Here is a 22,704-nt window from a genome sequence, read left to right on the forward strand (position 1 = left end):
GTCCATCCATATTGGCATGTATCAGTACTTCATTCCTTTTTTAAGCTGAATTATACTGCATTGTATGGATATAACACAGTTTATTTGTACATATACCAGTTGCTGGACAGTTGAGTTCTTTCCACTTTTTGGCTATTACGAATAATGCTGCTATGAACATTCATGTATACATCTTTTTTTTTTGAATTTTATTTTATTTATTTTTTTATACAGTGTGTTCTTATTAGTTATCTGTTTTATACATATTAGTATATATATGTCAATCTCCCAATTCATCCCACCACCACCTGCCCCCTGCCACTTTCACCCCTTGGTGTCCACACGTCATGTGTACATCTTGTGTAGACATATATTTTCATCCTCTTGGGTATATACCTAGGAATAGAATGCTGGGTCATACAGTAAATCTATGTTTAACTTTTGGGGGAACTGCTAGAATCCAGTCCCACTTGAAATTCCAATCATATGTGCTTTTCAAATATCCCCCCCTTCTCCCAGAACAGGCTAAACTGTGGCTCTGTTATCTTGGAGTGGGGGAGGGAAATATTCCCAGGCTCACCCTGGTCAGTCTAATGTCAGTGGTCCTGATAAGGGCCCAGGACTCCTGTGCCCCTGATTTCCCTCCCTCTGTGTCGCCTGAAACCACCATAACTTTTGGGGTGTTCAGAGGTCACTAAAGGCTCAGGGTCCTGGAATGAGGGGTGCCTGAATTTTCTTCATCCCTGAAAACAGCCCTACAGCCCTTCACACCCTCACCCCCCTGAACTCCAGTGAACCTCCCCCTTCAGAAATTTCAGGCAAGAAGCAGGTATTAATCTCTACATAAAGGCACTCTCAAATGTCAAGGATGTGTGTCCCGCATCTCCTTCTTCTCCCCAAGAATGAGAGAAGAAGAGGACAGGACACATTCCTTCCAGGCCTTCCAGAACCTCCTCCTTGTCTTGAATCCCTCTCTTTTATTTTTCATTGTTAAAGGCCAGTGGAGCAGTTCAACTTCTCCCATACCCCTCTCTTCTCCACCCTCATTTCCTGCCCCCACCCCTGTACTTGGGAGATTTACCTGAGGAATTTGACCTTAATGAAACTTGACCTTTCTGACTTTAGTAACTTTTTTCTCAACAAGGAGCCATCTCCCCAGTTATTTCTTCTCCATTCAGTAACATGGGGATTGCTACAGCAGGAAAAGTACTTAATCATCAATTTACATCAAACCATAAAACTCTCTTTTATATGAGTGCCTTTCAGAAAGTGAGCCAAACCTGGACCTCCTTCCTTCTAAAAACAGCCACCTCAGTTGCTCTGGCCAGAATATCCAGCCACACTTTCCCTTCCCTCACTTTGAGCAAAGGCCTTCTTTGGCAGGTGGAGACCACGTGGGATTCCAAGCCAAGTATGTGACTTCTGGTATGATGGCAAGAGACCAACCTCCAGCCCCTGGGTTGACCACAACTCAAGGAAAGCCAGTTTTCAGGGTGGCCCACATGTGGACTCCTCCCTCCTCTATCTGATCCCCTCTGCCCTGACTTTCTCCCCACCTCTGAATCCCCTATCCCCATTTTCAAGAGAGGGGGCTAGCCATCATTCCTTTTTGTCACATTCCAGGTAAACTTGTATCAAGAGTTTGTTCCTGACTTTAGGAAGGTTGCTAAGCCTGGTTCTAGGTAAATTGCTGGCTTCTTGTAGTTCTCACCCCTTCCTGAGCTCTTCCTCTTTGCCCATGTCCCAAAAACCCTGGGTTCATTTCTTTCTCACACTTAGGCTGTGTTCTTTTTTTTCTTCCCTGTAAGGCCTAGCAGAGTGGGAAACACTGGACTTTTTTTCTGGACCTGAAATAGCTAACACTGATTTAGCACCTGCTATGTGGCAAACACTGTTCTAGGTACTTTGTGTGAGCATTTTTTTTTACTTCCAGTTTTATTGAGACATAATTAACATACCACACTGGATAAGTTTAAGGTGTACAGCATCATGATTTGACTTACATACATCATGAAATGATGACCACAGTAAGTTAGTGAATATTTATCTCTCATATAAATACAAAATTAAAGAAATAAAAAAAATTTTCCCTTTCTTAGGATTTACCCTGTTAACAACTTTCATATGTAACATACAGCACTGCTCATTATGTTTATCATGTTGTACGTTACATCCTTGGTACTTATTTACCTTATAACTGAAAGCTTGTACATTTTGACTGCCTTCATCCAATTCCCCCTCCACCCACCCCTAACTCTGGTAACCATAAAGCTGATCTTTTTTTTCTGTGAGTTTGTTTGCTTTTGAAGGTTAATTGATCTACAACACTATGTTAGTTCCTCGTATACAACATAGTAACTCCATTTTTTTAACATTTTATTTCATCTGAATTTCATATGGTGCAAAAGTATTATATGCTTGAACCTGTCACTCAAATTGGAGGTTCTTTCAGTTCTCCAGGCCAACCTTCCTTCAGATGCCAATAAATTTTTTTTTTTTTTTTTTTTTTTGCGGTACACAGGCCTCTCACTGTTGTGGCCTCTCCCTTTGCGGAGCACAGGCTCCGGACACGCAGGCTCAGCGCCCATGGCTCACGGGCCCAGCTGCTCCGTGGCATGTGGGATCTTCCCAGACCGGGGCACGAACCCATGTCCCCTGCATCGGCAGGCGGACTCTCAACCACTGCGCCACCAGGGAAGCCCCGCAAATAAATTTTTAAAAAAAGAATATTATGTAGAACATACATAGAAAATTTTCTCTTACAAAAACAAAAATATTTGGACATTTTAAATTTAGTATAGCTTAGCAGCCCAGTTTCTGCCAATAAATTTAGTCAATTGTTAGGAGGTTTAGTACGTATACAGAGAACTCAGTAAACAGCAGATATTTTAACCCTTGATTAAGGATGACATATCTGACTTAATTTTGTTCTTGTATTTTTTTAAGAAGCTACTCCATTTGTAAATTCAAGTTTGGTTGGCCTTTTATAGTCTTTTTGCTCAATATTTTGAACACTTTTTCTTCTTATTGTAGAGCCTTTGAGCTTCTCTCTCTCGTTTTCTACTCTCAAATTCTTGTTTCTTAGCAACACACTTAGCTTGTACCTGTTCATATACTTCCTGTGCTTTTTTAAAAATATTTTTAAAATAAATTTATTTATTTTATTTATTTATTTTTGGCTGCATTGGGTCTTCATTGCAGCATGCGGGCTTTCCCCAGTTGCGGCAAGCGAGGGCCACTCTTCGTTGTGGTGTGCGGGCTTCTCATTGCAGTGGCCCCTCTCATTGTGGAGCACGGGCTCTAGGCATGCAGGCTTCAGTAGTTGTGACATGCGGGCTCAGCATTTGTGGCTCACGGGCTCCAGAGCGCAGGCTCAGTAGTTGTGGTGCGTGGGCTTAGCCACTCTGCAGCATGTGGGATCTTAGTTCCCTGACCAGGGATCAAACCCGTGTCTCCTGCATTGGCAGGCAGTTTCCTAACCACCGTGCCACCAGGGAAGTTCCCTTCCTGTGCTTTTTGATTTGATGTTTTATTTTTCTTTGGCATAGTAATGAAGTTTACTCTTATGCTACATTATTTCTGGCTGAGGTTGTTCATTGCTACAGTGTTCTTCAGACAATGCCTGGTCAATGTTACATTGCTCTTCTGACAAAGGCTGATTAACTTGTTCTTCTGACAAAGGCCAGTCAACTTGTTCTAACAAAGACTGGTCAACTTTTCTAAGTTGATTCTTGAGTCTTTCCTCTTCATCTAAATAGAGATGTTTCAGATGATCAGGGTACCAATCTGTGAATTGGGACTCCTGTGTGGTTTGAGCCTTTTTTACCCTCCATAGTAATTTCTTGTAATTTTGCTGAATCTTTCATTTCAAAATGCAGACTTGTCCCTCAAGAACACTCCCCATGAAGGCTTGCAGATGGTTAGATTGCCATATCATCTGTTTCACATTCTTATTCTTGAATCCTACCTGTGAAGCTCCTTCACCACGTGTCCCAAAACTCCCTGTCTGCCACCTTGCTGCCAGCCTCACCAGTGCCATGGCACACCAACCATGTCACCAGAAAACCACGAAGGACCCACTCAATAGTTCTATACATTTCAAAATAATCACCATGATAAGGTCTAGTTACCATCTGTCACTGCACAAAGATATTTCATAATTATTGACTATATTCCCCATACTGTACATTTTATGTCTGGGACTCATTTATTTTGCAACTGGAAGTTTGTACCTCTTAATCTCCCTCACATATTTATAATGCATCGCATCATATCACATTGCATTGTATCGCATTACTTTTGGAGGAAAATATTTGGGGAGGAAAAACCAGAAATGAACCCTGCCCTGCACTCACAAGGTGATCAGGCCTTGGTTAAGCCACGTAATCTCTCTTCACCTCAACCTTCCCTTCTAGAAAATGAAAAGAGCTTTGTAGACTGATTGTGCACACTAGTGAGATCATTATTATGCAATATTTATGACCTAAATTCCAATTTCCCATTACTAAGTATCAGTGCAACTATGCCAAGTTCTAAAAATGTTTTCTTGTTGCTGTTGTTTAGCAATTTAACTATACTCTCCATTACTGATTTTTAAAAAATTATTTCTGTTTAAAAAGCAATGTGTGTCCATGGCAAGTTATTTAGAAAATAAAATAGAAGGGAAAAAGGAGAAAGTAAAAAAACCTGTGCAAGTCCTCCACTCAGAAACGCCCCTGTTAACACCTTGGTATCTACTGCTCCAGTATTTTTTTGAGGCATATAGATTTATGAGGCAGGAAAATGTTCTGAGATATTAGTTTGAGTTTTATTTGGGCCCTGTTGTGAAAACCCCAGGGCTTTCCTTTGTGCCGAGATGAGTCTGTTTTCCCAAGCCTGGGTGTGGAGGAAAAACTGAGCTGCCCAGAGGGAAGGGTGGAGAGACGTAGACTGAGACAGGAGGGAGCCCAGATGAGGTGGAGGAAGGGAAACAATGGGGGAGTGTATCTCCCTTCTAAAGAGGGGCAGGAGCTCTGGGGGGTGGTGTATGAACCCTATAGACACTAAGCTCTTAGAGTCTTGCAGAGGACATATGCCCATTCCTCAGCCAATCACGGTAGCTGAGGAAGGGAGGTCAAGTAAGAGCAGGCAACGCTCACTGAAACCACATGCCTGGAGTTATGGGTGGAGAAGCAGTTCCCCACACAGCCCCATTCTTGGGGCCTAGGCAGCCACTTCCATTTGTAGCTACTACAAATTTCATCCCTTCTTCTTTAAGGTATAAAGTAAAAAGAATGAGAAGGAGGAAACGAGAATGCTGCTTTTTCAGAATAAAAACAATTAGGTTGGGGGAGGACTTAGAGGCAAGGCATGTTAAGAGGACTAGAACACATTAGAGAAATATGGCTTAGAAAACCTACCCTGTCTCTTCTGACCCCACTCTTATGAGCCCAAGAGAAATGAAGAGGTTGGAATTGGATTGGTCATCAGGACTGCATGCAAGTTGGCCTTTTCTTGCCATCAGGTTTGAGTCTCACTATTGAAAATATTGAAAAGCCTCGTGGTGTAATGGGGCCGCAGAGGGCTGAGTTCAAGTACAACCATGCAAATGAAGAAAGGCTTCTTGATGTCAACTGTTTCCTCATATGTAAAATGGGTCTAACAGTATCTAGACCACAAGTTGCTCCAAGAATGAAATGAAGTACTGTAGCAGCTTGCATAATGTTTCCTCCAAATTCCATGTCCACCTGGAGCCTCCAAATGTGACCTTATTAGGAAGTATTGTGTTTGCAGATGTAATTAGTTAAGATGAGGTCATACTGGAATAGGGTGGGCACTAACCCAATGGCTGGTGTCCTAGTAAGAAGAGGAAAGACATGCAATGATATGAACAACGAATAAGATCATGAAAAGATGAAGGCAGGGATAGGAATGACCTGCTGCGGCCAAGAATTGACAGGAGCCCCCGGAAGCTAAGAATAGATAAGGAAGCATTCTTTCCTGGAGCCTTCAGCAGGAGTATGGCCATATGACACCTTGATCTCAGACTTCTCGTCTCCAGAATTGGGAGAGAACTATAAGTACAGTGTCTACTGTTTTAAGCCACCCAGTTTGTGCTGAATTGTTATGGCAGCCCCAGAAAACAAATAATGATACCTGTGTAAAGTTCTTGGTACATAGCTAGAACATGCTGGTATTCTTCTTTCCCTTCCCTTCTCCTACTCCTAAATGTGCACATGTGTGCTCACTTTGGCAGCACGTATACTAAAATGGGAACGATACAGAGAAGATCAGCCTGGCCCCTGCACAAGGATGACATGCAAATTTGTGAAGCGTTCCATATTTTTTCAATCAAGTCCAGGAAGCGCAGAGTCCCATACAGGATAAATATAAGGAGAAACATGCCAAACACATATAAATCAAGCTATCAAAAATTAAATACAAAGAAAAAGAGAAGGAAAAGACGTACAATAACAAACCCAAAACAATTAAGAAAATGGTGATAGGAACATACATATTGATAACTACCTTAAATGTAAATGGATTAAATGCTTCCACCAAAAGACATAGACTGCCTGAATGGATACAAAAACAAGACCCATATATATGCTGTCTACAAGACACCCACTTCAGACCTAGGTACACATGCAGCCTGAAAGTGAGGGGATGGAAAAAGATATTCCATACAAATGGAAATCAAAAGAAAGATGGAGTAGCAATTCTCATATCAGACAAAATAAACTTTAAAATAAAGACTATTACAAGAGACAAAGAAGAACACTACACAATGATCAAGGGATCAATCCAAGAAGAAGATATAACAATTGGAAATAATTATGCACCCAACATAGGAGCACCTCAATATATAAGGCAAATACTAACAGCCATAAAAAGGGAAATTGACAGTAGCACAATCATAGTAAGGGACTTTAACACCCCACTTTCACCAACGGACAGATCAACCAAAATGAAAATAAATAATGAAACATAAGCTTTAAATGATACAATAAACAACATGGACTTCAGATACTTATAGGACATTCCATCCAAAAACAACAGAATACACTTTCTTCTCAAGTGCTCATGGAACATTCTCCAGGATAGATCATATCTTGAGTCACAAATCAAGCCTTGGTAAATTTAAGAAAATTGAAATCATATCAAGTATCTTTTCTGACCACAATGCTATGAGACTAGATATCAATTACAGGAAAAAATCTGTAAAAACTACAACCACATGGAGGCTAAACAATACACTACTAAATAACCAAGAGATCACTGAAGAAATCAAAGAGGAAATCAAAAAATACCTAGAAACAAATGACAATGAAAACACGATGACCCAAAACCTATGGGATGCAGCAAAAACAGTTCTAAGAGGGAAGTTTATAGGAATACAATCCTACCTCAAGAAACAAGAAACATCTCAAATAAACAACCTAACCTTATACCTAAAGCAATTAGAGAAAGAAGAACAAGAAAACCCCAAAGTTGGCAGAAGGAAAGAAATCATAAATTTCAGATCAGAAATAAAAAGAAATGAAGGAAACAATAGCAAAGATCAATAAAACTAAAAGCTGGTTCTTTGAGAAGATAAACAAAATTGATAAACCATTAGCCAGACTCATCAAGAAAAAAAGGGAGAAGACTCAAATTAAAAGAATTAGAAATGAAAAAGGAGAAGTAACAACTGACACTGCAGAAATACAAAGGATCATGAGAGATTACTACAAGCAACTCTATGCCAATAAAATGGACAACCTGGAAGAAATGAACAAATTCTTAGAAATGCACAACCTTCTGAGACTGAATCAGGAAGAAATAGAAAATATAAACAGACCAATCGAAGCATTGAAATTGAGACTGTGATTAAAAATCTTCCAACAAACAAAAGCCCAGGACCAGATGGCTTCACAGGGGAATTCTATCAAACATTTAGAGAAGAGCTAACACCTGTCCTTCTCAAACTCTTCCAAAATATAGCAGAGAGAGGAACACTCCCAAATTCATTCTACGAGACCACCATCACCTTGATACCAAAACCAGACAAGGATGTCACAAAGAAAGAAAACTAGAGGCCAATATCACTGATGAACATAGATGCAAAAATTCTCAACAAAATACTAGCAAGCAGAATCCAGCAGCACATTAAAAGGATCATACACCATGATCAAGTGGGGTTTATTCCAGGAATGCAAGGATTATTCAATATATGCAAATCAATCAATGTGATAAACTATATTAACAAATTGAAGGAGAAAAACCATATGATCATCTCAATAGATGCAGAGAAAGCTTTTGACAAAATTCAACACCCTTTTATGATAAAAACCCTGCAGAAAGTAGGCATAGAGGGAACTTTCCTCAACATAATAAAGGCCATATATGACAAACCCACAGCCAACATCATACTCAATGGTGAAAAACTGAAAGCATTTCCACTAAGATCAGGAACAAGACAAGGTTGCCCACTGTCACCACTCTTATTGAATATAGTTTTGGAAGTTTTAGCCACAGCAATCAGAGAAGAAAAGGAAATAAAAGGAATCCAAATCGGAAAAGAAGAAGTAAAGCTGTCATTGTTTACAGATGACATGATACTATACATAGAGAATCCTAAAGATGCTACCAGAAAACTACTAGAGCTAATCAATGAATTTGGTAAAGTTGCAGGATACAGAATTAATGCACAGAAATCTCTTGCATTCCTATACACTAATGATGAAAAATCTGAACGTGAAATCAAGAAAACACTCGCATTTACCATTGCAACAAAAAGAGTAAAATATCTAGGAATAAACCTACCGAAGGAAACAAAAGACCTATATGCAGAAAATTATAAGACACTGGTGAAAGAAATTAAAGATGATACAAATAGATGGAGAGATATACCATGTTCTTGGATTGGAAGAATCGACATTGTGAAAATGACTCTACTACCCAAAGCAATCTACAGATTCAATGCAATCCCTATCAAACTACCACTGGCATTTTTCACAGAACTAGAACAAAAACTTTCACAATTTGTATGGAAACACAAAAGACCCCTAATAGCCAAAGCAATCATGAGAATGAAAAATGGAGCTGGAGGAATCAGGCTCCCTGACTTCAGACTATACTACAAAGCTACAGTAATCAAGACAGTATGGTACTGGCACAAAAACAGAAATATAGATCAATGGAACAGGATAGAAATCCCAGAGATGAACCCACACACATATGGTCACCTTCTCTTTGATAAAGGAGGCAGGAATGTACATGGAGAAAGGACAGCCTCTTCAATAAATAGTGCTGGGAAAACTGGACAGGTACATGTAAAAGTATGAGATTAGATCACTCCCTAACACCATACACAAAGATAAGCTCAAAATGGATTAAAGATCTAAATGTAAGGTCAGAAACTATCAAACTCTTAGAGGAAAACATAGGCAGTACAATCTATGACAAATCACAGCAAGACCCTTTTTGACCCACCTCCTAGAGAAATGGAAATAAAAACAAAAATAAACAAATGGGACCTAATGAAACTTCAAAGCTTTTGCACAGCAAAGGAAACCATAAACAAGACCAAAAGACAGCCCTCAGAATGGGAGAAAATATTTGCAAAAGAAGCAACTGGCAAAGGATTAATTTCCAAAATTTACAAGCAGCTCATGCAGCTCAATAACAAAAAAACAAACAGCCCAATCCAAAAATGGCCAGAAGACCTAAGTAGACATTTCTCCAAAGAAGATATACAGACTGCCAACAAACACATGAAAGAATGCTCAACATCATTAATCATTAGAGAAATGCAAATCAAAACTACAATGAGATATCATCTCACACCAGTCAGGATGGCCATCATCAAAAAATCTAGAAACAATAAATGCTGGAGAGGGTGTGGAGAAAAGGGAACACTCCTGCACTGCTGGTGGGAATGTGAATTGGCACAGCCACTATGGAGAACAGTATGGAGGTTCCTTAAAAAGCTACAAATAGAACTACCATATGACCTAGCAATCCCACTACTGGGCATATACCCTGAGAAAACCATAATTCAGAAAGAGTCATGTACCAAAATGTTCATTGCAGCTTTATTTATGATAGCCTGGAGATGGAGACAACCTAAGTGCCCACCATCGGATGAATGGATAAAGAAGATGTGGCACATATATACAATGGAATATTACTCAGCCATAAAAAGAAACGAAATTGAGCTATTTGTAATGAGGTGGATAGACCTAGAGTCTGTCATACAGAGTGAAGTAAGTCAGAAAGAGAAAGACAAATACTGTATGCTAATACATATATATGGAAATTAAGAAAAAAAAGTGTCATGAAGAACCTAGGGATAAGACAGGAATAAAGACACAGACCTACTGGAGAACGGACTTGAGGATATGGGGAGGGGGAAGGGTGAGCTGTGACAAAGCGAGAGAGAGGCATGGACATATATACACTACCAAACGTAAGGTAGATAGCTAGTGGGAAGCAGCCGCATAGCACAGGGATATCAGCTCGGTGCTTTGTGACCGCCTGGAGGGGTGGGAGGGAGGGAGACGCAAGAGGGAAGAGATATGGGAACATATGTATATGTATAACTGATTCACTTTGTTATAAAGCAGAAACTAACACACCATTGTAAAGCAATTATACCCCAACAAAGATGTTAAAAAAAAAAAAAGAAAGAAAACTACAGGCCAATATCACTGATGAACATAGATGCAAAAATCCTCAACAAAATACTGGAAAACAGAATCCAACAGCACATTAAAAGGATCATACACCATGATCAAGTGGGGTTTATCCCAGGAATGCAAGGATTCTTCAATATATGCAAATCAGTCAATGTGATAAACCATATTAACAAATTGAAGGAGAAAAACCATATGATCATCTAAATAGATGCAGAAGCTTTTGACAAAATTCAACACCCATTTATGTTAAAAACCCTCCAGAATGTACGCCTAAAGGGAACTTACCTCAACATAATAAAGGCCATATATGACATACCCACAGCCAACATCCTTCTCAATGGTGAAAAACTGAAACCATTTCTTCTGAGATCAGGAACAAGACAAGGTTCTCCACTCTCACCACTATTATTCAACATAGTTGTGGAAGTTTTAGCCACATCAATCAGAGAAGCAAAAAAAATAAATGGAATCCAAATCGGAAAAGAAGAAGTAAAGCTTTCACTCTTTGCAGATGACATGATACTATACAAAGAGAATCCCAAGGATGCTACCAGAAAACTACTAGAGCTAATCAATGAATTTGGTAAAGTAGCAGGATACAAAATTAATGCACAGAAATCTCTTGCATTCCTATACACTAATGATGAAAAATCTGAAAGAGAAATTAAGGAAACACTCCCATTTACCATTGCCACATAAAGAATAAAATACCTAGGAATAAACTTACCCAAGGAGATAAAAGACCTGTATTCAGAAACCTATAAGACACTGATGAAAGAAATTAAAGGTGATACAAACAGATGGAAAGATATACCATGTTCTTGGATTGGAAGAATCAACATTGTGAAAATGATTATACTACCCAAAGCAATCTACAGATTCAATGCAATCCCTATCAAACTACCAATGGCATTTTTCACAGAACTAGAACAAAAACTTTCACAATTTGTATGGAAACACAAAAGACCCCGAATAGTCAAAGCAATCTTGAGAAAGAGAAACGGAGCTGGAGGAATCAGGCTCCCGGACTTCAGACTCTACTACAAAGAAGCTACAGTAATCAAGACAGTATGGTACTGGCACAAAAACAGAAATATAGATCAAAAAACAGGATAGAAAGCCCAGAGATAAACCCACTCACATATGGTCACCTTATTTTTGATAAAGGAGGCAAGAATATACAATGGAGAAAAGACAGACTCTTTAATAAGTGTTTCTGGGAACACTGGACAGCTACATGTAAACTAATGAAATTAGAACACTCCCTAACACCATACACAAAGATAAACTCAAAATGGATTGAAGACCCACATGTAAGGCTGGAAACTATCAAACTCTTAGTGGAAAACATATGCAGAACACTCTGTGACATAAATCACAGCAAAATCCTTTTTGACCCACCTCCTAGAGGAATAGAAATAAAAATAAAAATAAACAAATGGGACCTAATGAAACTTAAAAGCTTTTGCACAGCAAAGGAAACCATAAACAAAACAAATTGGAGAAAATATTTGCCAATGAAGCAACTGAAAAAGATTGATCTCCAAAATTTACAAGCAGCTCATGCAGCTCAATCTCAAAACAACAAACTACCCAATCCAAAAATGGGCAGAAGACCTAAATAGACATTTCTCCAAAGAAGATATACAGATTGCCAACAAACACATGAAAGGATGCTCAACATCACTAATCATTAGAGAAATGCAAATCAAAATTACAATGAGGTATCACCCCACGTTAGTCAGAATGGCCATCATCAAAAAATCTACAAACAATAAACGCTGGAGAGGGTGTGGAGAAAAGGGAACCGTCTTGCACTGTTGGTGGGAATGTAAATTGATATAGCCACTATGGAGAACAGTATGGAGGTTCCTTAAAAAACTAAAAATAGAACTACCATATGACCCAGCAACCCCACTGCTGGGTATACACCCTGAGAAAACCATAATTCAATGAGAGTCATGTACCACAATGCTCACTGCAGCTCTAGTCACAATAGCCAGGATATGGAAGCAACCTAAGTGTCCATCGACTGATGAATGGATAAAGAAGATGTGGCACATATATACAATGGAATATTACTCAGCCATAAAAAGAAATGAAATTGAGTTATTTGTAGTGAGGTGAATGGACCTAGAGTCTGTCATACAGAGTGAAGTAAGTCAGAAAGAGAAAAACAAATACCGTATGCTAACACATATATATGGAATCTAAGAAAAAAAAAAGTCATGAAGAACCTAGGGGTAAGACAGGAATAAAGACACAGACGTACTAGAGAATGGACTTGAGGATATGGGGAGGGGGAAGGGTAAGCTGTGACAAAGCGAGAGAGAGGCAGGGACATATATACACTACCAAATGTAAAACAGATAGCTAGTGGGAAGCAGCCACATAGTACAGGGAGATCAGCTTAGTGCTTTGTGACCACCTAGAGGGGTGGAATAGGGAGGGTGAGAGGGAGACACAAGAGGGAGGAGATATGAGGATATATGTATATGTACAGCTGATTCACTTTGTTATAAAGCAAAAACTAACACACCTTTGTAAAGCAATTATACTCCAATAAAGATAATAAAAGAAAAAACCAATAATAAAAGAAAAAAAAAGACACATGCACCCCAGTGTTCATTGCAGCACTATTTACGATAGCCAGACATGGAAACAACCTAAAATAAGTAAATACATAAATAAATACATAAATAAATAAATATGCACACGCAGGTCAATGGGTACTTGCATGCAGAGAAGTGCCACTGAAAGTAAAACCAAAACTTGCCAGTAGGTTGGGCTTCAGTCAGTTCCTTAGCATCAGTTTTGGTTTGAATTGTACTCATATTAAGAGAAAGCCTGAGTTGGATGGGGATGATATCTTTTCTTGTCTTGCTCAGTGTACTTTATCCCCATAGTTTTCTGTTATCCATCCTCATGCGTCCCTCTGCCAGCTAAAAAGAACCCTGGGTTGGAGCTACTACTTGTTGCATTGGTCTCGGCAACAACCTAGGTTTTGGTTTTGTTTTGGCTGTTTGTTTTGTTGGCTTCTATGAGGGAATCTGACAAAGAGCAACTGTTTGTTGTGTTATTTTCTTTTGCGTCTTTGCCTGAGGAGCCGTGCCAAGGCCTGATGTGAGTATCAAGTGGGTTGAGATTTTCTCATACTTCGAGTTGGTGTTGTAGACCATGATGAGGGTGCCATAGTTGGGTAAGCATGGGCACATTTTCTCTGCACACCATTGGAGACAGGGGAAACTGCCTCAGAAACTGTGCTCAGGTACACAAACAAGCTAATTTCCTCCTGTCCTCAAAATAGGAGGATTTCTCTTGCTGGTCCTATGCTTATTATTCTTCTTGAGCAGTTTTATGAGGTGAGTTATTTTTTTTTCTGCACAAAATAAATCTGCACCAAAAAAAATTTACTCCTGAAGTTGTCTCTCTGCTTAGAATTTTGGAGGGTTAATGGAACTTAAAAATTTGGATTTTTACATCAAACACCTGTTTGTGATTATCCCTTTGGCAGGCAGTCAACGTTCCAGGCTAGCCTGTGTTTACAAGCTATATTCAAGTGTAAGCTGTTAAAAAAAAAAAAAAACAACAAAAACTATAATTACATTAACTTATAATATAGGCAACCATTATTTAACAAAAGCGTGATTTGGGCCTACTAAAATGCTTAATATTCTACATAAAATGATGAAAGAATGTTTAGCAAAATGAAGGAAAACTGCAACTATTGCTATTTATTGGTCACTATCCAGGTGCACATAGTAGAAAAGTGATGACGATGGATTTATGTGAGAAAGGGTTGAAGTGAGGAGGTGAAACTTGAATGAAATTACCTACAAATAAGGTCTTGTGACCCTGAAATTCTGTGGTTCTGTGGAAGGGTGTGATTAACATACATTGACAAAAATGTACAGTAAGAATATTCAGTGTGAGCAGTAATCAGACAGTTGTAGCAGGAGTCAAATGCCAATTGATCTGGATGTTTTTTAAGCTCCCTTTGAAGCCTAAGATTCTATGAATAGATGAAATCTTATCTCTTGCCACTTGGAACTGGTCTATTTGCCTTTATTACCTGAACTCTCACCATCAGCAGGATGTTCCTTTCCCACTCTTCAACGTGTCTTCTCAGATTTCTTCTGTGAGCCTTTCCATTAAACTGCAGCTCCTCATAGGCAAAGACCACACCTTTTAGGTTCTCGGAATCCCAAGTACCCCTCACAGTGCCTCACAATATGCATGGGTGCTCATTGGGTGCTTGTTGAGTTGTTGAATTAATTGATTTGATGAAGTGGCTGGTGAATCACCAGATGTGGGATATTTGCATAATATACAGCAGACATTGGGGCTGATGGAGGTGATGCAGATTTCTCCAGGACAGTATTAGGGATCATGCTTCAGAGCTGACTTTCTTTAAGATGCATCGGACAGTGATCCATAGGTTGTTGTGTGTAATTTTTATTCCACATGGCAACGTTCAAATATACCCCATGACTTAACTGTAGCATACTTGGGTTACCCTGTAATGAGGCAACTGCAGCCTGACCTCCTCATGTCCCACGCTGCTCTACTGCTGTGGGGCTCTCTCATGTTGTGTTCCCCTAATCTTCAAATCAACTAACAGAATTCCAGGATAGGTAAAGGAATCTGAAAGGTTATCCAGCCCCAATCACCTCAATGCCCTCCAGCCCTCTCTAATAACCCTGGGGCTGATTCCCAGTTCTTAGTCTCCTGACCTCTCTATTGTCAACCACTTCTGCTTCTTGGGATTTCCTCCCTTGGCTCTGAGATATTGTGATGGGGAAGCATTTCACTCTTAGGATCATTTCTTCTCTGCTTTTGTCTCTGGTCTCTTACTCCTGCTCTCCAAATTTTGGGGCATTCCTCAGAGTTCAGATCTTTTCTTTCTAACCTCTCTTTTTATACTCTCCCCCTCAGAGAGTTAATTCATTCCCCAAAGTCAACTAACATTTTATTACAAATAACTTCTTTATCTTTATCTCTAGTCCCAAATTGTGTTCCACACTCCAGGCCTACATTTTTCTTCACTGCCTTGCATTACTTCATGACTCAAACCTAACTCATCATCTTCCCTTTAAAAATCAGCTCTTGGGCTTCCCTGGTGGCGCAGTGGTTGAGAGTCCGCCTGCCGATGCAGGGGACACGGGTTCGTGCCCCGGTCCGGGAATATCCCACATGCCGTGGAGCAGCTGGCCCATGAGCCATGGCTGCTGAGCCTGCACACCTGGAGCCTGCGCGCCTGGAGCCTGTGCTCCGCAACAGGAGAGGCCACAACAGTGAGAGGCCCACTTACCGCAAAAAAAAAAAAAAAAAAAAAAATCAGCTCTTGATCTTATATTTCCTCCCCCCCACGCCCACCCAATGACATCAATATTGTTTTGATAGTCTGACCTCAAAACCACAGTCAACTTGTTGCTTCTGTTTCTTTCCCATGTGACTAATCACTTGTCAATTGTTTTGTCAGTTGTCCTGTCAATTATCTTACTGACAGGAAGTTTCTCCTTCCTCTCCCTTTCTTCCCTCTTCTGATCCTAAATCAGATGCTTTACCAAACATCTGGATGAACACTGTGACCCCCTAATCAAGTAGCTGGCCTCCAATTCCACTCTCCCTCTATTATATACTGAAACAAACAAACTCAGATTTAATCTTTTCAGACTTCTTTGTTATTGTAACTCAGTTTTTGAGTGACTGTCACTGTTTCTTATTGGCAGCTCTACCTGGCACTAAGCTCTCAACATTCTTGTCCCAAACTTATTTCCAACCAGGTTATGCTGTTCATTGTCTTCCTTAACATGCCCTGTGTGTTTGCACCTCTAAAACTTTGCTCCTGGCTCATCTGCAGTGCCCTCAAGAGTTGTTCCAACTCTCCAATTTCTACCTGTGCTTCAAAGACTCATTTCAAATCCCATCCATCTGAGAAGTCTCCCTTCTTCCAGTCAGCTTCCAGGGTTTTTGCATCGTCATGCAAAATATTTTACACCACTTCTTAGTATTTTTCGTATGTATGAGTTTTAAACTTCTGACTATGTTATAATGTCTTTAAGGGCAGGAATCCTTTCTTAGATGAATCCTTCTATTGATTCTCCACAGTCTAATGCAAAGACTTGCAAAAAATGGGAGCTCAGTGTTTATTGACTAAAAAGTTGAGATTCAATTTGAATTTAAGTTAAATTGAAGGCTACAGATTGTCTACCTATGTCTAGATGGTTTAGATATTGAATACTGAAAGATTTCTGATCAACCTCTAAAAACAGAGCTACTGTTGTTAAGATTCCCTAAAATCTCAAATGCCTGTAGGAACTGGTAGACAGTAAAATGTGTGATCATACAATAGGGAGTAGCAGGGCCTGGGGCAAACTCTGCATTACTTGCCAAAGGCACTCAGATCCAAATTATTTTAAAACATTGCTACTTACAATTCTTGCTTTAGACACTTGGCTTCAAAAACAGTGATTAAGTCAGGTATTTCAATTCAGTTTGTTGTGTATTTATCTAGGTCTTTACAGATATCCAGGGCTGTGCTAGACACTTGGGAAGAGGGAGAAGCAAAATGAGTTAAGACTAGCAATGCTCAGCAGAGAATAAAGTGTTATACAAGCATGATCCTTTATGCTGGTTATTATTACACAAAGAAGTTATTTGCTAGGATTCTTGAGATATTTCCATAAAGTGCCTGTGCCTTGGTTATTCTAGAGACCAGAGAATTCTGAAAGCTTTGTGTCTGTCTTATTTACCTCTGCATACCAGAGCTTGCCACACAGAAAATATAGAGTAAATGTCTTGAATAAAAGAAAGAAAGAATTAAAACCTCTGTACATAATTTCAGCACCATAAATTTCATTTCATCTATAAATTCACAAATAGCTTTCAGTAGATAGGTGAAATGGCAAGAAACTGGGCCTGAAGCAACCAGAAATTGAACCTTCTAGCACCTATAGTAATTTTTGGTTCTCTTGCAAATTTTGCTTGGAAAAGTTTTCCTGCTTACATTTTCTGATTACAACCTTCTCCTCAGAATTTACAGAAATGTTCTTGATTTTTCTGGAAAGATACGACTTCTTAATACAATTGAATAAATTGCTGTTAGTATCTTTTATGGAGAAATAAGCAGAATAATATCTAAACATCTACTAAGCAGAAAGTTAGACGTAACCTATTAAATACAAGATAGACAAGAAGTACTCTGAAAGGTACAACAGTTCTGTGAACATTTACTTAGGAGGCACAGGGGAGTAGTCGTGAAAGAGGTGGTGCTGAGTGAGTCTTAAAGACTAGGTAGACTTTACCAGGCGAAACCTTTGTGGGTTAGTGAAAGGAGTGGCCATATTAGGAATTCATGGGAATTTTAGACCAAAGATCATCAGTCACCATCCTAAGTAATAATGACAATGAACGTAAAGAACGCTTTGCCATTTACAAAGTATTTTTCACATACCTTGTCCACAGTCATTTCTGTTTATTGACTGTGGTGTGGTCAAGAGCTTCAGATATTAGAGAACTTGATGATTTCCGATTTCCACCCCTCGCAATCTCACCATGTTAGAATAGAAGGGCCATTTATGGCTCTTGGACCACAGGAGCATGATCTAATCATTCGGTGAATATTAATGAGGACCCACCATGTATTAGGAGCTGTTTGGGGTGCCAGGGATATAGTAAGGAACAAAAACAGACAGAAATTTCTGCCCTTGGGGAGCTTAATCTTCTTGAGCAGGATAGAGAAACAGAGGAAAAAGAGAAGCAGCAGCAGCAGAAGCAAAAGGAGAAGCAGAAGAAGCAGAAGGAGCAGAAGGAGCAGAAGGAGGAAGAAAAAGAGGAGGGGGAGGGAGGAGAATGTCCACTGAAGCAGGAACCTTCCACTTGACGGTATCCATAAACTCTTGAAGATTTCTCCAGGTCCACGTCTCCCTAGATGAGGACATAGCTGACGACCCAAACTTCGCATTACTGGTCACTAGCTCTGCCACAACCTAGGCAACAAAGGTTATGCAACTCCCCACATTACTTTATGTTCCTAATAACAAAGTGCCTAAATTATCAAAAGTTTAACTTTATGTCTATGTACACATTCATATATATACACATTTATAAGTTGAAGTTTTTTACTTATCTCCATGATATCATTTTAACTCACTTTCTTAAATGCCTTTTAGAGGGGAGGAGTAAAAGACTTCAGCTGGAATAAGGCCATTCTTACATATCTTAACTTTATCTTAAACACTAGTGATCAACTGTTACTGATAGGCCAATAATACTTGTGGTAGTTAGAAATGAAATCACACTTTAATATCAAAAATATTAAAATGTTCACGGTTCATCAAAAATCTTGATATGTTACACACTTGAGTATTACCTAACATGGCGAAACAAAATGGTAGAGATTGGTTGTTGGTTGCATAGATGATCCATGGAAGGAACCTTGGAAGTCACCTAGTTCACCCCTTCTTTTGTAGAGAGTGGAGAGTGAGTTCCTAAGGCAGCAGGGACAGAGCAAAGACTGGAACTTCTGACTCCTGATGCCTAGCTCAGAACTGCTGCTTCCACCATACCACCAAGAGAAGCAGCTTTTCTAGTGGCCTGGGTGAGAGCCAAGGGGGCAGCAATTTGAGCAGGACTTTGCACAAATCTAAAAAGAGTAGCTTTTGCTTCTTCTCACTCTCAAGCTTGATTATCTCCTTACTGAGGGGGCCCTTCTTGACTCCTGGAGCCACCAGGAAAAGTTCTTGAAGCTTATCCTGTGCCATTCTGTTCCATTTTAGATAATGACTTGCCCTCAACTGCAATACTACGACATGTTCATAGGCAGAATTATCAAGAATTACCCGTAACTTCATTAAGAATTATCCAGAAATTAAGAAATTCAGCTAAACTGATCATTTGATTAAAAACTACTGTTTTCCATTCACGTTCCAAAGTATTCATTAGAGCCCAGCCTGACTGATATAAAGATAGCTACAATGAGCACCCTCTGCTTGATGGAAAAGCTAGCAAAACCAAACATGTACATAAGGAATATACAATTAAGATGAAAATGAACAGCTGACTAGGCATAGACAATAAGATATTTATATCCAAAACAAAGGTGAATTTTAAAAGGGGAGGCTAGAGAGAGATGTGGTTGTTTGAACATGTTCATTGTATTGTGGAGAAGAGTCGTCACAATGCTCATTTGGCCAAAGGAGTGCCTTACACATGGATACTCTTTAAATGATGCATTGAGTTCATTAATTTTGGCAATGCACTCCGTAAGTTCTCTAAGTAAATTCTTTCAGGCCTTGCCTGTCTGAGTATGAAAGAGTTCATACTTCCCCAACATTAAAGCCTTCAAGAACCTGCTCTTTCAGAAAACGTGGTTCTCCTAAAGAACCCAGAGGGTAGAGGTCTTATCCAGATAGCCTAGTCTTTTGAGAGAGGTTGGTGAGGGGCTTGAGATACCTGTGGAAACATTCTTCTGGGAGATAATCTTGTAAATAATCTTGCTTTTAAAAAGGGATCACCTTCCACCTCTTGTGGAAACTCTTGCTTCAACATGCACCTTTTGCTTAAACAATACCAGGGATGATGCCTCCCCACCCCATTAGTGGCCCATTGTGTTGTGAGTGGCTCCATTCGATGGAAAGTTCTTATTTGCGGCCAAAATAAACAACCAAATTAAGGTTTCTGTTTCTCCAATAGAGTGGAGTCAAGTGGGAGCCAGTGATCTCAGATTCCTGAGTATGATGCTAAATTGTCATGCATGCAAGCACTCATTCACTTGTCCATTCAGCACACAGTTATAAGGACCTAATCAAGTGCAGTCCGCTCTCCGTATCTAAAGGGTTCTGCAACCCTACATGTACGGCCGACTATATTATGCCATTTTACATGAGGGACTTGAGCATCTGTGGATTTTGGTATCCACAGAGGATCCTGGAGCCAATATCCTGCAGATACCAAGGGATGACTGTACAAAGAGCTCCTGTTCTAGCCTAGAAAACAGAAGTGTAATAAATCAGCATACCAGTAATGAGTTAAGTACTTACACTAGAGGTGAGTAGCAGATACAATTGAGGCAGAAGAAATAGACTAAGACAGTTAGGAAAGACTTATCCACTTCTGTTGAATGCATGAAATGTAAGGCCACTTAAGGAGTTATTTATGATGCAATACAATTTTTTAAGCTCATGAAGAAATTGAGATAGAAGAAAAATAAGATTAGAAAAAATAAGATGAGATTAGATGTGAGATTAGACTTCTCAAAGCACCTGTGAGGTCCTAGTCATGGAAAGCACATGTGTTTCTCTGTGGCCAAGGCAGGAGGTGCCAGATCAGGGAAGGTTTTGTAGGCCACACTGAAGGAGAACTTCACCTTGTAAATAGTGGGAGTTGTTGAAGTCTTTTAAGCAGGAGTGACATGGTCAGATGTGATTATTCAGTATTCAAGAGATTGTTCTGCCTGCTAGGTAAAGAGATAGTTCATCCAACAAGTATTAACCAAGTACCTACTTATTGCCAGACTCTGTTCTGGGGCTGAAGGCATAGTAGTAAATAAACAGACAACGATCCCTGTCCTTTGAGTGATTATATTCTAATGGAAGATGACAGGTAATAATATAATAAACAAGTACACTATATGGTAAGTTAGATGGTAATGAAAGTTTTGGAAAAGAAAGACGACAAGGAGAATTGGGAATGCTGGAGGGGTGGTGCTGTTGCAGTTTTTTGCATAAGGCAGACTCACCAGAAAGAGCGAAAAAAGCATCCAGGTGTAGGGACAGGCACACTGGCAGCAGGATCCACACTTGAAGGGATGGATTTGGTGAAGACACTACACAGGCCTGGAAGTGGGCTTAGGGCCATTTGGGCAGTGAATTCCAGCATCCCAAGGACCTAGATTATAATGGGTAGTGGGGGGAGGTCAAGAGGTCCAGATGACACCTCTCAACCCAGCAAACACCCACACTGCAGGGAGGGGCATGGCTACAGTGCACTCATCTAAAGCATGGCAGGGTGACCCAAGACAGAGGCCCCTATTACCTGGTTATTGGAAAGACTTAGGAGTTTATTCTCAGTGAAATACTGAGCCATCAAAAGGTTTTGAGCAGACCTGCTTTGACTTACACTTTTAAAGAATCACTCTGGCTCCTGTGTTGAGAATCAACTGTAGGAAGGCAAGGTTAGAATAGCCACAAGACACGATAATGGCTTAGGTTGATATGGAAGCAGTGAGACATGGTCAGATTCTAGATATATTTGAAAGAAGGGCCTATAGGATGTGTTAATGAATCAGATGCTGGTGATAGAAGACAGGAGCCAAGGATGACGTCAAGGTTTGTGACGACAAGAGAAGGATGGAGCAGAAGGAATCAAGACTAGGAGGTAAAAATGGCAGTGAGGAGGCTCTGCTATGGTGTATCAAGGAAGTAGAATTAATAGGACTGGGGGCTGGACTGAATGTGCAAGATAAGCGATGTGTAGATTTAAGATGACGCCCCCAGGATTCCGGCTTGAAGTAGGAGTTATTATTATTGGCACTTTAGGGAAATGGGACACAAAATGTTTTCATAAACTGTCTAAGGTCTTAGAGGCTAATACTTTGTAGACTCAGAATCTGAACTCAGATGTGTCTGACGTTAGAACCTGAGTTCTTATCCATTCCATGGGGCACTTTATCCCTAGGAGAAAGAAGGCTGCTAGTTGGAAAGTACCTTTACGACAGTGTCTGTCTCTCAGTTGACTCAAGGAGACAGTGTGCAAGGAAAGTCCCCTTCGATGGGCAGGGAAGAAGGGGAAGTTAAAACGAGTGATGGGTGAACCAAGAGTCCTTTCTGTTGCCAGAACTGCATGTTACATGCTATCCTTTTGTACTCTAGAAAAAAAAAATGCTAGGCAAGTGCTAGGCTGCAGGTGCAGCTTAAAATGGTATCTTCTCTGGATATGTTTGTAGTTTCAGTAAGGAAGAGAGTTTTCAAGTCTAGCTAAGGTGTGTCTTGAGCATTTCCTGGTAGAAAGCACTAGATTCTGTTCCTAGTTGTTATCTGCTATAATATTTCCCTCCCTAAACTAA

The 22,704-nt window shown here is 39.9% G+C and overlaps 1 protein-coding gene, 1 non-coding gene and 1 pseudogene across 13 annotated transcripts in view; 2 read left to right on the forward strand and 1 right to left on the reverse strand.

The window, feature by feature from the left end:
* PDCD1LG2 (programmed cell death 1 ligand 2) overlaps positions 1-22,704 on the forward strand; it is a 114,620-nt gene that overhangs the window by 11,787 nt on the left and 80,129 nt on the right. Inside the window, exon 1 of one of the 12 annotated variants that reach the window (XM_032635776.1) lies at positions 13,425-13,760. The exons of the other annotated variants lie outside the window; for them this stretch is intronic. The gene's annotated coding sequence lies outside the window, so the exon portion shown is untranslated. Of the gene's footprint in view, positions 1-13,424; positions 13,761-22,704 lie in introns of those variants that run through there. 12 annotated transcript variants of the gene reach the window in all.
* Positions 2,899-4,018, reverse strand: LOC116755824 (annotated as a pseudogene).
* LOC116756218 lies at positions 6,199-6,305 on the forward strand. Its single transcript, XR_004350587.1, has one exon. It is a non-coding gene; the product is annotated as a U6 spliceosomal RNA (small nuclear RNA).

Source organism: Phocoena sinus, chromosome 6 (assembly GCF_008692025.1).
Source record: "Phocoena sinus isolate mPhoSin1 chromosome 6, mPhoSin1.pri, whole genome shotgun sequence".
Classification (NCBI taxonomy): Eukaryota; Metazoa; Chordata; class Mammalia; order Artiodactyla; family Phocoenidae; genus Phocoena; species Phocoena sinus.